The 15830-nt window shown below is 42.1% G+C and overlaps 1 protein-coding gene across 1 annotated transcript in view; it reads right to left on the bottom strand.

The window, feature by feature from the left end:
- Nucleotides 1–15830, bottom strand: part of dock4b (dedicator of cytokinesis 4b) — a 142140-nt gene that overhangs the window by 107732 nt on the left and 18578 nt on the right. The gene's annotated exons all lie outside the window — the stretch shown is intronic.

The raw sequence follows: 15830 nt of genomic DNA, 5'->3' as shown, positions 1-15830 counted from the left end.
AAAGCTTATGAAATACCTCTCCATTTCTGCACAAACTCATAACACAAACACTCAAAACAGAGTTACATAAATCCATTCTGTTCCACAGAGGACGTTTTTTTTTATTTTTTTATTTTCAATGACTCGTATTTTAAGGAAAAAACTTTCCACACACAATAGCAAAAACAGAAAAGACTTTCGTACAGAAATGCACCGTTCTTTCTAAGTGCATTTACACTTTTAACACTTTAAATGGCGACGCCTTTGAGGACAAAAGCCTTACTCTGTTTCTGCCAGTAGCTCATAAGATGAATGGAATGTCAACTAGACAAAGTGTTTTGGTGTTTTTCAAGTGGTTTTTGGATATTAACAATGATAACAGGCATTATACTGTAAAGCTGGCATTCTATGAAGCAATGTAATTTTTCAATAAGAAGCTGCTGTTGTATAATACTGTAGCTGTACTGTAAAATAACTGTTTACTTATGACGAGATCTAGCTGCCAGTATTTTACTCTAATTTAACCCTCTTGGGTCCAAGGTATAATTGGCCGTTTTTGACTACTTTTGATTTTACCTCTATATTTCTCCTTTAAAAGCTGTTTATCTTGCCTTGTTTGGTATCATTATTTTCAGCACAACCTCATATCTGAAATTGGAGTTGTTTTTTCATTTTGACATACTATATTAGCACAATTGAACTAAATTCAGACAAAAATCTGAGTAGAAAAGAGTTATATTTTTTTTCTGTAAAAACCACAAACATGTTTAACAAATCATTTTCATAACTTGAAATGCAAATAGAAATTGTACATTTCTAAAAATTATGCACATGTTTTGCAAACAATAAAGTTATATGGTACTATCTACCTAGAAATGCAGCCAAGGCCTCAGGTGTTTTTTATATAACTATTTAAAACTATTTACAGAACAATCAGATATGTTTGCTAGCACCGTCCGTAGAAAACGCAGTTTTTACCATTTCTTCCCGTTGTAAATGTTGCGTGTATTTTTTTCCATAACTCTGGTTTTACATGGCCTATCCACACAATTTAAAAACTGCTATATAGCTTGAAGTCCGCACTTTTGACCCAAGTTGAAATTAAGACTCTGGGTCACTGCATCTTGTTGCTGTGTCATTTTAAATTGGTCATGTGATTTTGACGCGCCGGCGCGTCCGTCGACCTCAGAGAGTTAACAAGGAAATGCTTCGTAAGAACAGGCAGAACAATCTACAGATTACGTCTTATTATTTAATCCTAAACAGTCGTGATTAATCCAAGCTCTTGCCTTCCTTTTCAATCGGCACTGACTGCTAGCCAGCACACATACAGCACAGGTGCTAAAATAACCTACATTCAGGGTGACAGATGGCACTTTTCACCTTCTTTGGTATGTTTCTCTAGCAACTATATTCCATTTTTTGCGTGTTCTCCTAGCCCAAATTAGCATCACAACTGACAGTAAATGATGACAGCACCTTGCTAACCTAATGACATAGCAGGCAGGAGCATTAGCTGATCTCTGCCTTTTCTAAATATGGTCTTGATAAAAATTTAACACATTATCTGCCAAAATGCCAAACTTGAGGGTTTAAACCCCCATGGCTCTGTCAATCTTTTAGATACAGTCTATGACAGACATGTCACCAGAACTGATGCTTACAATACCATTCGAGACCAAAATTCTAAAAATGCCACAGTACTTGGCCTCGTCTGTGCCAAAGCTACAATTCTTCTGGACCTGACTATAATTATTCTAGTCTACGCTTACATGCTGAAAAAGAAAGATCCCCACAAGCACAGTGAAAACTACAGATGGAAGGTGGTAACTAGTGCAGCTGCAGAATAGCTTCACCCTCTCTTGTTAACTGAACAGCAGTAAGTTTCAGGCTTTTCCCCTCCCTTTTCTTTTGGTAAACGGTGGTATCAAACTACACATCAACAATTGCATAATTCTGCTGTTTTTGGTACCAATAACTTAACTTCTGGTATCATGACATCCCTAGTCAATCATAGTTGAAGTAAAGTCAATTTAAGAGCCATATGACAAATTTTACACATGAAAGGCACAATCTGTCTATGCCCGTGTGCCTGCATGTAGGAATCAGGAATTACCCTTAAATTGGTAGCGTGTGGAAAATGACATTTCAACATCAAACACTGGAGAGATGTCTTAATACAGGTTTTGAGAAAATGTCATGAGAAAGCCTGCCATCTAAAAGGATAGCAGGTCAAGTAGGTACGGACAGAGTGATGCTGAAGGTCTATTAGAACTAAGCGCTGCTTTGTAACTGTGAGTGTTTCAGCAAAATGTCTCAGCTGACAATACTGTGCTATTTTTAAGAGATGATTGCAGAGTCCTGCTGACTCGCTCACTGAAACCAAACACACACACACACACACGCACAATGAATTAACCCGCACTCTTAAACTTGCATGTACCCAAAAATATGTCAGCCGCTTCACACTGATATTCATGCAAACACAGACTTGCAAATGTTGCCAGATCCACCAGGGTGCAAGCTTAATGCTGCAAAGTCACAGCCAGCAAATTTACACAAGCGGCCTATTCAAACAGCAACGTATGCATGTAGACATAGGCTCACAGAGACACCCATTCATACAAGGTCACGCACATGTAAAACTGGGATATCCAATGGAAACATAACAAGAGTCCTTGCCATGTAGAAAGGCTTCCGCCTTGAGCTCAAGCGAGGACGAGAATTTCATTTCTTCTGGCTGCAGGGCTTATTCGGTATACCTGAACGCAGCATCCAAACAGCGCAGAGAGAATTCCCTTAGTTGCAGAGGGATTATATTTAATCCAAGACAATTTAAAGAAGCAAGCACTTGTACAGGAGTACAAAGACGCAGTGGTCACAGTTCATGGACTGCAGACCACACAGGGATGCTGCAGCTAAGGATAAATTCAATTGCCGTTCAGTAAAATTCAAGCTGGCTTCCCGCTGGTTATGGCCCAATAATTTCATTTTACTTTTCCCCCCCAAGTAGTACATTAATAAGCATGCAAAGCAAACCGACTGTGGTGTAACTGTTTATGATATTCTGATTTTTCTTTTTGAAAAGATGCACTAATAGCCCTCTTGCAGTGGGAGACAAAAATCTATTAAAGCCTCCTTATTCCTTGCAGCTGTAAGGATATTTTCATGATCAGAAAAAAAGCATCATGAACTTTACTAATAACTAAGCTACAAATCAGAGGCTGACTGCCAGAGGTGTTATATTTTTTTTTTCCTTTTTAGGGGTGGAGTGTTTTTTTCCTCCTCTTTCTCTAGGAGAATAGCCCACTGCTGAAGAGAGGATTCAGCAGAATTACTCATCCACCCACTCTCTCACGTTGACACTGAGACCAAGTCTGCAGTCGAAATTAAAATTCTGGGCCGTCTGTAACTCTGTTCACGTGTGTGCTTCTGCGTGTCCTTCGTATTTTATGTTGAAGCATCGCCAACTCTTTGTTATTCCCCAAGCCTCAGAAAGGCTCTTTACATGGGATTTGTCACAAGTGCACATCTGACTTTGTTATTCGTTCAAAGCACACGAACACACACGCACGCACGCACGCACGCACGCACACACACACACACGTGAGGAGATGCCTGATAGTTTCTACTTTTTGTAATTCATTCAAAGCCCAATCACTCAGGCGCGCACACACACAAGCACACACAGACGAATCACAGCAAACACACTTACACTCACAAAGTGTGCCCAATACATGAATTATCCAAGTAACTTTCCCAGCTGCATTAAGCTAAATTATTCAGTTTCAAGTCACCATTTTTTCTTTTTTTTTTCTGCTGTGAAATGAAAGCTTCCCACCTGCCGATCCACAAGCCAGCTGCTTGTCTGTCCGTTCATCTCTAACTGCCTGCCATCAGTCCGACTACCTGTCTGTCAGCCGTCCAGGCTGGCTAACTGCCAAATGATGAGATGAGACAGGGAAGGTGTTCACTCTGGAGGGAATTGATTTTGTTGTTGTTTTTATCCCATGTGCTGGGATTGTGGGACATGTTCCGTTACGCCAGAGGAAGAGAACAGTAAGTACAAATGGGGGAAAGATGCCATTAATGGCTGTTCCACCACACTGCTGCCACAAAGCACAAAAACATTCAAAGCAAGTGGAAAACTCTATAAACTGTCCAATGTACGCACACGCCACACACGCGTCCAAGCGGATGCCACTGGTCCACAAATATCCTATTGCATAAACTGAACAAAAAACAGACCTGCAGATGCTCAGATTTGGCATCAACAAACACACACACACACACACACACACACACACACACACACACACACACTTTCTGTCAACTGAACCTGTTAGATCCAGTTTCCAGATGGCCTGCAATGACTAGCTTTTCAGCCACAAAAAGGCAAAGTCTTAAACTTTCTGACACACGCACACATACTCTGTTTGATTCTCTGTGACACTGGTCCACCGGGTCATGGTGGGGACACTGCTATTTTTGCAAAGACTGTCTTTCTTAAACCAGACATTACAATAGGATGGCAGCCTGGAAGAGCCATTTACCCATGAAAAAACAAGTTTATTGCCAGCTTACACCAGAGACAGAAAAAGACTGGCTGACAGACAGGTAGCCGTACTGATGGAGACACACAAGGGGAAAGAGAGCAGATATAGAAACCAAAGTAAGAGCAGCCAGTGTGTTATTTGGTCCTAACAGAGCTAGCATGGCTCAGGCATAACAGTATGCCCACCTGCCTAATACTGTGTTAGCCTTCCTTTTGGTGCTAAAACAGCCCTGATCTGTTGAGGTGTAGACTCCACTAGACCCCTGTGGCCACTTTGATTGACAGGTGTGCTAACATGAAAAACTGTCGCCAGCAGCTGTCAACTATATCGCGCCCCTACGTCCCCAGTCACACAGGCATAGAGAACAGTTGGCGACCTCGATGGAGATCAACTTTCAGCATTTTGCCCAAGGATACTTTCCTATGCAGACTGGAGCAGACTGGAGCAGCCAAGGATCGAAGCACCAATCACAAGGAAATATTTGGTGCAGCACCGTGTAAACCTTTGTAATCAGTTTCACCCAGAGACAATAAGCCTCGAGGAACCACTCAGAGAATACTCTGACCAGTTAGAATATTTTCCTTTGTGACTGGTGGTTTCCAGGTCATTTGGATATAACCTTGGAATAAGGTCAAAGTCCAAGTTTGCTAAAGTCAAAACTTAGAAAGTGCTTTATAAAAGCAGAGTTTAAACAGGGGCAGCATGATGCTCAGCACCATCACCTTATATAACTGGTGGCCTTCTGCATGCTCTCCCTCTAGCTGCGTGGGTCCTCTCAGGCTACTCTGGCTTCCTCCCACAGTCCAAAACCATGTGTATGGTGATTCTAAATGTGTGAATGTGAGCATGAATAGCTGCTGTTTGTCTCTCGGTTAGCCCTAGTCAAAAAAAGGTGTAACTCACCTCCACCCGACCAAAGTCAAAACCTCATCTTTGATTTATTGAAATACCTTTGAGCCTTTTTAACTCCCCAAGTAATGTTTTTTTTTATTGTACGCTAATACAAGTTATCCTAGGGTGACAGTGATCCTGTCCATAGGGCAACAAGACTCACTAATAGATTTGAAGAGTAAGAAAATGAAGTGAGCTTTCGGACCAGGAAGACAACGCTCTCCAACATCATCAAAAACCTAAATGAAGGAACTTCTGGAATATGATGCTTAATCCTGCAGGGACCAGCTGGATTCAGCGTCAGTGCACTTTGCAGCTGTTCTTGTCACACCTTTGTGGACCGTCACCTTGCCCTTTCATATCCGTTTCCATTTCTAGTTTGAAAGTGCATTCTGCTGAGTAAGTTGAGATCCCTGGAAAGCCTACTGTCTTGGATTAAGCTTACACGTGTTTCAGGCTGCCACTTGGAGTCGAGGCCTGTCAAAGCACATTACATTTGGTTCTCCTGTCACTCTGTTTAAGCTCCTTAGAAGAACAAATACCACCACGGGCCTCAAGCAGAAACTCCAGCACTCAAGTTACACAAGTTACAAGTTTGTTTATTTTTTTTAAAAAGCAACACTTTAATTTAAATGTATTCTGTCTGCAATAAAGTGTGATGCTCCATTACAGAGATTTTACCATTAAAGTAGAAAAACAGTTATTTCCTGTCTCGGAGCCCACAGCTTTTACGAGCTGTTTACACTAAATCTCATGGCAAATTTCACTCAAAGCACCCGTTGATGTGCTTTTTAACCTAATTAGCCTGACCCTTTCTTCTCTCTGACTGATCCGACAACGATTCACATGCATAATCCACTCCCACATGTTAATTATACAGCATTTATATCATTAATATGCTAATTTGACAACACACAAACTGGTGGCAGTCAATCGGTCTCCACCACTGCCAAATGTAATGTCATGAATATTTAATTTTTCGTGTGGGAATATATGTGAGTGTTGTGAATCCCGCACAGACACACATGCAACGGCATATTTGTGAGGAAATACTATGATTCTTTTTTTTGTTTTGTTAATTAGGTTAATGGGTTGATGCTGAAGAAGGGGAGAATAACCATATCACAAATGGGGAAGCGCTGCTTGTTTTCATCCTGTTTCTTACACGTCAAATACGTTTAGAAAAGTACAGAACTGAAAGCCAGCTGCATCAATAAACGCCTGTAGTTCCTCATGATGCAAGCTCGCCATTTTGCATGTCCACTCCAACAATTTAAGACATCCAGAAGTGCGTTTGCCAAACCAAAAGTAATCTTTATTTCCAGCAATGTGACTAAAACATTCCAATTCAAACCAGAACCAGCTCAGCTATGTTTCGCCTTAGCCAAATCCTTGCACACTGCGTTCCAACTCATAGACCTCATGCATTTATCTTTCTATGTGGTCAATTAAAAAAAAAAAAAACAACATTTTTCAAAAGCTACAAATGCATCCCCTTCTTGCTGTGCTTGTCCAACACATCAAGGATTAAAAGCAGCGTAAGAGAAACCATGGTTAGCGACGCTCAAGGAGACTCCAACACACGGCGACAGGATTATACGAAGTGTAGTTGCAGTCACAACTCGCACCGGTGTGACAGTAAAAGTGGTGCCAGACAGGTTTAGTGGGAGACAGGGAGAAAAGGCTGTGGATGTGCACAGTCTGCAAAAAAAAAAAAAAAGATGTCTTCAAATTCTGAGAAGTGGCACTGTGCATTTTAAAGGAGGGGGAATCAACAACAGAAAGTATCAGCATTGAGAAGACATTGAATGGGATTCAACTTGGCAGCTGTGCACCCACGGACAACACACACACACGCACGAATGCACGCAGACGTAGAGGTCTGATAGGCAGCACAGACAAAAACCAGGGCAGCAGAATCACCCAGGAGGAACGGCTTTCATTCAGCCTCACCTCATTGCCGGACACCAGTTTCCTTTCGCTGCCATTGTGCATTTGGAGATAGCGACCTAACCGCTGTCACAATACTACTCACTAGCAACAATAACCCTTTGCTCAGATTACGCTGCTGGAGCCAGAGCTTTCAAAGTGCACTCGTTTGAGGAATGCTATTACTTTTTATGTTTTTTGTTGGGGTTTCTTTAAAAGCCAGTGCAGCTCGGAGCTCGATGACGTGGAATAAATGCACAATGTTGCGCTTACAGTATCTGATGCATGCAGGAAAGAACTCAAAAATAAAGCTGAGCAGAAAAGAGATACAGCCATTTCTTAAAAATAGAAGGTGTCTGTAAACTTGTAAGAGCTCCTGCTGCTTTGCTTCTGTATTGCTTCAAGCATGATTAGCAAAGAACAGCCTCGTGTAAACACACCATCACAGAGACACGCACAACATCGTTTGGCAATTTACACATATTAAACAGGCATATTTAACAAGGAAAAAGCTGAAAACACTTTTTTTGTGTCCCCCCCCCCCCCATCAGTGTGATCATCACCTTAGGTAATGCCAGTTTTTGCCCCAGACATGAAAGCAGGGAGCAACCAAAGTGACATTCAATCTGTCCTGAGCAGGAGAAATCACAAATGACTCAGATTAAAATGAAATGGGTCAGTGCGCTAAAACCTCACCTCATTCCCAGGCATTAATCTGACTCTGTGTGTGTGTCTGTGTCTCTGCATCTGTGTGTGAGGCTTCAAAGCTGGCTAAGAGCATGCATTAGATAGCCCACTGATGCCAAAGTGGAAATGAGATGATCATTAAAATAATTTAGGAAAGCTTTATCTCAGCTGCACAAATGTGTGATTTCCCCTCACTTTTCTACCATTTACCATTGGATGATGACATAATTAGTCTTGTTTCTAGTCACTCTGATGCCTAAATATCACTTCTCTGTATACAGTACTGTGCAAAAAAATGCAATTTTTCTTGGAAGATGTGAAATAGAAACAGCAATTTATTGAAACATCCAAAAATACATAGAAATGCTAGATTTTTCTGAATACCAGTGAATATCACATCCTGCCTAATATTGTGTTGGTCTCCTTTTTGCTGCTAAAACAGCCCTGACCCATCATGAACATCATTAGACCAGTGAAGGTGTGCTGTGGCATCTGCACCGAGATATTAGCAACAGATCCATCAAATCCTGTAAGTTGCAAGTTGGAGCCTTCATAGACTGGACATGTTTGTCCAGCACATCCCACAGATTCTCGACTAAACTGAGGTCTGGGGAATTTGGCGGTCAAGTCAACACCTCAAACTCGCTGTGATCCCGAAACCATCCTATACGATTTTTACTGTGTGGCATCCTGCTAATAGGGGCCACAGCCATCAGGGGATACAGATTCCATTAAAGGGTGTACAGGGTTTACAGCGGGGTGGGGGAACTCCAGGCCTCAAGGACTGGTGTCCTGCAGGTTTTAGATGTGTCCTTGAGCCAACACAGCTGATTTAAACATGTCTTCACGTCCTCCAGAGGCCTGGTAATGAACTAATCATTTGATTCAAGTGTGTTGAACCAGGGTGATATCTAAAACCTGCAGGACACCAGTCCTTGAGACCTGGAGTTCCCCACCCGTGGTCTATTGCAATGCTTAGGTATGTGGTACGTGTTAAAGTATCATGCACATAGATGGCAGGACCCATGGTTTCCCAGCAGAGCATTGCCCAAAGCATCCCACTGCCTCCACTGGCTCACCTTTCTCCCCATATTCCTTCCTGGTGCCATGTGTTCCCCAGATTGGCAACACAACACACCCGATCATCCATGATCCCCTTCTTCCATGGTCCAGTTCTAATGCTCAGCATGGGCACTGTGACTGGTCTGCGGCTATGCAGCCCCAAATACAGACAAACTGTGATGCCCTGTGTTTTCTGACACCTTTCTATCAGAACCAGCATTACATTTTTCAGCCCTTTGAGCTACAGAGGCTCATCTGTTAAATCAGAACACACAAGCCAGCTTTCGCTCCTCCATGTCTATCAGCCTTGGCTGCCCACTGTTCCTTTCTTGGACCACTTTTGATAGATCCTGACCACTTCAGACCAGGAACACCCCACAAAAGCTGCAGCTTTGGAGATTCTCTGGCCCAGTCGTCTAACATCACAATTTAGTCCTTGTCAAACGTAAGCTTGCCCACTTTTCTAGCTTTTCTAGGAGGACAAAATGTTCACTGCTATATCATATCCACATCCGCTTAATTGCAACTTAGGTCACGGATCTGTACAGTTGGTGCCACTTAAGATAACAAGTCCACAATTCAGCCTTACTATTTTAACCACACTGGGGAGTAGAATATTAGTTATCCCAAAGGAAAACTGGCAACGCAGCTCAGGCGAGGACAGCGGGCTCGAAGCTTAACGACAAAGTTGTAAAATGTGATTCTTTACAACAGGCAGTAAACTGTCATAACCTCTCTTTTCATTTGTCTTCAAGCTGTCTTTGTCTCTAAATTGAAATTAAAAAAAACCCCACCCTCTACAAATATAGAATTGCTAAATTATCATTTAACCCACATGAAACCACACATGCAAATAAAAGCATCTACTCTCTCTCTCCAAACAGCCCGCGTGTAAATATGCATGAAGCCACAGCTTTAGAGGAGAATTTTCAGCAGCAGGTGAAGCCTGCCGACACCACTGCCTACACGTCGATTCGCCCCGCAGAGAGAAGGATGGAAAAAGGGGAAAGAAGAGCTAAAATGTGTTCGGGGATCACAGGGAAATTAAGTTTGTGTGGAAAGGCTGATGGGAGAAGTAAGAGATGAAAACGATGAAGCAAGACAAAGACACTGCGGGGGAACGACAGAGAGGAGGGATTGTGCGAGGAACAGAGATAGATGAGTGAAGTCTCTGCTGCAGCTACCACTAACAAAATTCAATTCAGCTTTATTTATATAGCCCCAATTCACAACAACATTACTAAAAGTGAGTCTGGACGGGGGCACTTCACATTGTAAGGTAATGCAGGGAGAACCCCAACAATTACCCGTGAGCAAGCACTCAGCAAGCAGACAGGGTAGGAAAAAGGAAGAGAGAAGCATCCGCTTTCTTTCTTCAGGTGTGACCGTTAAAAGTGGGAGTGCCAAATGAAACCTACTGCGTCAACCACCCTCTCCCTTTTTGACTCAACTGCAACCTCTCCACTTCCTTTCTGCCTCTCCCCACCTTCATTGCTCTCTTTCAAGGAAGAGGAGGCGTGGCTGACCTCTATCTGCATTTCAGGCTCTCTTGAATCAAATTACAGCAAATTATGCACTCCTGATGCAGTGGCAAACGCATGTTTAAACACACGTACACACACCCACACACACACACACACACACACACACACACACACAGGAAGCATAAGTGAGCATAAGAGTTGGCAGACCCCGCACAGCACGTGGCAGTTTTTGACCTTAACAGACGCACATCTTCACACATGTACAAATGTAACATATTTGGCAGGTTATGGGTTTAGCATCTGACATCACATCTTGATGACGTGACATCAGCAAAAATACCCTCAGCCCACGCTCAGAAAATAAAATTAAAATTAAAATAAAAAACACACCCACAGCCTGCTTTCGTTTGCTCCGGGCCATGGCAACCCAGAGAGCAGTCAGGTCCACACTGAGGATGATGAAACGATGATGAAAACGTGATGAAACAAAATCCACCCAAAACAGCATCTGTGGTGTTATCCTGCCGCGTGAGTGAGTTGTCCGCCCCCAAAAAACATCAACAAAAAAACCAAAAATGAAGGTGTGGCTTTTATAAAAAAAAAAAGGAAAGTGCTGCCTCAAGGTGATTTGAAATCAAATTGATGTGAGAAGTGGAGCTGCTACAACCACCAGCTTGGCTTAGTTTAGATTTTTTTTTGTGTGCGTGTATGTGTTATCTCTCTGTCAAGAGATTTAAAATGAGAGAGTTGCCTGAAGCCACAGCCCTCAAGCCCGATGATGTGCAGACACTGGTGGGATTTGTGCTGACTGGGAAGCAAAAAAATAAAAAATAAAGATGCAGTTTCTGCAAAAGCAGACAGAAAGGGAGAAAAGGTGAAGGACGGCGAGGCTGACGAACAGAACGGCTTAAAGAGAAACAAAACAATGAAGAGACTGGATGAGAAGGAGAAACTAAAAGAGGGAGGGTGAGTGAATCGAAGAGGGAGGCTGAGGAGATAAGCAGCCAGTCAGACTTTATAGTGGATCTCACTTAGCATTGTTTGCCCGTGTGTCAGCTTGAGGGGAAAGGAGATCCTCCCTGTCGGTTCTCAAACACTTACACGCTGACCATGGAGCCCGGGGAGGAAAGAAGGGGGGACAAAAGCAAGGTTAAATCAATCACAGCGAGGCAGAAAAAGAAAAAAAAAGCACTTGAGAACTTTTAAGAATGTTTTCAGATTATATCTCACTACTATGCACATTTCTGCATTTGAGTGTGGAAACCAAATTAGCACAAAGAACCTGTCAAAATGAATGAAACACACTAACAAAGAATGGATTCCAACGTTATATATAATATTAGCCGTAATAAGGAGATGGCAAGGACCCATACAGGTAGTGACTCTAAACTGACTGTAGAGTAGAAGAGTGAGGTTCTTTATATGTTACTCCTGTGATGGTCTGGTAACCCGTTCCCTCATATCTCGGTTTCTTAATAAGACGCCTCTATGTTCTCTCCAAGCTTGATAAACCGATTGTGCAAATCAATTTAAAGGCAACTGTCGCTTTTGTGGTCATTTAAAATACACCGTCAGGTAAGACGGGCATTTCTAGCACCTTCCCAGTCTTAAAGGGTTTTACTCTACAAACCACATTCATCCACTGGCACTCAGATATTCATCCACAGATTCTTTATATGCAACACTTTGTTTATCAAATGCTGACAGATGTATTGAGAGCAGCTTAGGATTCAGTGTCTTGCTCAAGGACACATCAACATGCAGACTTAGCCACGGGCTTAAGAACATGGAAAGCAAGGAGATCGTCAGACTGTAAAGTCAAAGTCAACTTTATAGTCAATTCCGCAATATGTAAAGGAAAGAGAGAATCGCAGTTCCCCCAACAGACAGTGTGCAACTGAAACAAAAACAAACCAAAGAAATGTAATAAAGTAAAATTAAACAGAACAATATGGAAATATGAATATGAAAATAAACAACAGGCAACTGTAGAGATACAAATTATACAAGGTATATTAAAGCCTATATACAATTATTGGTGTGCATAAAGTTGTGACTTATAACAAGGTTATTATCTTCCACAACTAGAACTTATGAACAAATGTAACTGTAGATAATTAATCATCCAGCACCTTGTTGCTAATTTGACCAAAAAAAAAAAAAAAATTTGCCCTGCACACTGATGTACATCAATTTTTTCGTGAAGTTAGTGATTAAGGCTTTGACTATACTCCACTGCAGTCATGCACACCTGGAAACCTGTCAGGTCTCCAGGTGTGCACAGTTTTTTGTACATATCACACATCTTCTACAAACTTGTGAGGCACGGTTTGAATAATACCTCCCATTTGTAGACTCAGCATGCATCAAAGTGTTAAAGTGCTGGTATCATACCATTTGATACTGCCTTTTCATAGTGGACAGCTGGTGCTTGTCACCTCATTAGGAAATATTTCCCCACCCTGCCCTGATGAAAAGCATGTTGTTCTTAATACGTGTAACATCTCAGCATGTACACATGCATGAGATTGCACATATAGGACTGGTGACAAGCACAACAATATGAGCATACATCCGCAAAGGCATGTTGTTAGCTTGGTGAGAGGGGATAACCCGGAGTCTTTGAATATTCAGTGAGCCATGAGCAACCATATGGAGGTTTTCTTCTTAGTTAAACCTGCTGGTTTGTTTCACGACAGTAGCCCGGGAACAACTTTTTATTGCACGCAGATGCGTCTTGTTTTGAACAGCGATTTGTTGTTAAGGAAGCATGCCGCCACAACATCGCCACCAGCAAGACAAAATTGTAGGTTGAAAGCCATGACACAAAAGCTCTCAGACAACGAATGAACTTCCAGCTGCCACAACGCACACAAACACCACCTCTGAGCTAAAATTAAAGTTATTGTTATTGCTATTCCTCTCGGTAGTATGGCTCTATCCCTACGTCCCGGCACTAAATAGTGGCAGATTCCCGTCAAATGACCTGATGACCTTTTCAAAGAATCACTGACCCAAAAACCCACTGCACTCTTGGAGTCACAGCTCTAATATTCAAAATGAAGATAAATAAAGCACTTTGTGAACCACTCCAAGACAGTAACATTTTTCCTGCCACACCCATTCTAGACACCAAAATAACTCAAATCTAACACATGTACAGTATTGTGCAAAAGTCTTGAGCCACAGCTTTTCTTTATATTTTGATAGGAAAATAGGAAATACATGGAGCAATATTTAAACATACAAACATACAGAGATATACAGTATATAAGGGGAAAACAGAGCAGTCTTCAGAAGTAGTTCTTCAGGCTTCTTGACGGCTGAGTTTAGTTCTGTTCTCTGTCAAGATTATCCCATACTACTTCACTAATGTGTGCCAGATGGCTGATAGTGTTCCATTGTGTTTTCCTATCCAGGTATGTTTTTACGCTATTTGTGATTTGTGATCATGTTATAAAATGAAGCTGTTGCTAATCAGGTGTTTTCCAGATGGTGTTGCATGGTGAGTGTCTGTCAAACTGTTTGACAGACAGTATGTTCTGTGCTAGTAGCAAAGTGACTAAATATACCTTTTGAAATTACCAGAAAGTCTATGTCCTTGGTAGCTACGACTGTATATATAAGAGAGGCTGTAATCAATACTGTAATCACTGATAAATGTACTAAAAATGTGGGAAGAATATGAGCAAGTAATGTTCTCAAGTTCACTAGAGCTATAACAACAAGGGCAGCCAGGAACTAAAAACAGATTTCACTGTTTCATTTCTGTGAAAAACCACAGCCTGACCTTTTCACAGACATATACCCTTGTATATGTGTGGCATCTGAAATGCACCTAAAATATGGATCTGTACAGATGGCGCCAGGTGTTAAAGTACGCTTAAGGTCAACAGAATCAAGAAATTACTATGGACAGGAAGGGTTCTCCTTCATCTGATTAACAAAGCTCAGCTCACACACACACAAACACGCACACACACACACACACACACACATGCAGAGAAATCAAAGATTGAGAAGACTAGAATCAAAGGAAGGAGGACCCTGAAGACAAATGTCAGTTGGGTTAATATTGGCTTTAACTTTTGAAGCCATTTTTTTATCTCATTACCGTTCGTAAGTTTCCCATTAGTGTTCAGGCTGACCATGCACATCCTTTGGAAGCAGAATATCAGTCAGTCATGGAGAAATTACCCCATGCTGCTACCACTGAATGCTAAGCCTTCTAGAAGATGCACTAACTGGCATGCAAAGAAAAAGAGACAGACAAACGATGTTAGACGGAGGGAAAGATGAGAATGTTGATGATAGGGCTGCAGCTAATCATAGAGTTGGAGACAATTCAAGCAATTATGGTACTTGTTTCCATGTCTACCCAACCGCCAAGATTTTTATTTAGTCTAGTTCACTGCAAACATGATTTTAAAAATGCACACACACAAATAAAACAAAAAGAAAAACACAGAACAAAAATTTAGAGACAGACTAGCATTTCAATTCTGTGTAGCCATTACTCTATACGTTCACTTCACATCCTGGCCCAGCAGTCCTCATTCAGCTCTCCTCACGAGACATAAAACAAAGAGCTCAGTGACAAGTAGAGACAGAGAAACTGTATAAGAGAGGGGGGAGAGAGGACTGAAGCATCAGTGAGAGATCTGAGTCAGTGGGGAGTGTGTGAAAAGCACGGGAGTGGATGAAAAGACCACAGTGTCGGCTTCATGCGTTCAAGTGATGGGGCCACAGGGTGCAGGTTTTGAAAGACGTGTGCTCAGATTCACTGCGTGCAGTCAAGACATGAGAAGAAGTGCTGACTGCACAGTCACACGGGCAAAATGCGTGCATGCGTGCATACGGCGTGCTGGCTCAAACACACCCATGCAGTGACAGACGGTCATAGCCTCAGAACACAGCCAGGGCATTTGAAGACACTTCACAGGAAGTGGCAGCGTGGTATAACTCTGAAACACACACACACACGCGCGCTTGGAGGATCCACTCAAGGACACACAGATGGCAGGTGCTACACAAATACAAGCCACTGGAGCATGCCTTATTATCAGCTAAGCCAGCCAGCCAGCTATCCAGTCACTGCTTCTCAATAAGAGCTCTGAATATGTCAGCTTCCCTTAATACGGGCAAAAGAGGAGCTAAGCTAACAACTTTAAGGAAATCCTGTGAAGCAGGACGTGCAGCCAAATCAAATGGAGACCAGGGAAATGAAGGAAACGCAGGGGAT

The sequence above is a fragment of the Diplotaxodon limnothrissa genome, linkage group LG17 (assembly GCF_057381915.1).
Source record: "Diplotaxodon limnothrissa isolate DT_005_m linkage group LG17, D_limnothrissa_male_GT1.1, whole genome shotgun sequence".
Lineage (NCBI taxonomy): Eukaryota > Metazoa > Chordata > Actinopteri > Cichliformes > Cichlidae > Diplotaxodon > Diplotaxodon limnothrissa.
Note: the sequence above shows the minus strand (reverse complement) of the source record. Positions and strands in the feature narration are given on the sequence as shown.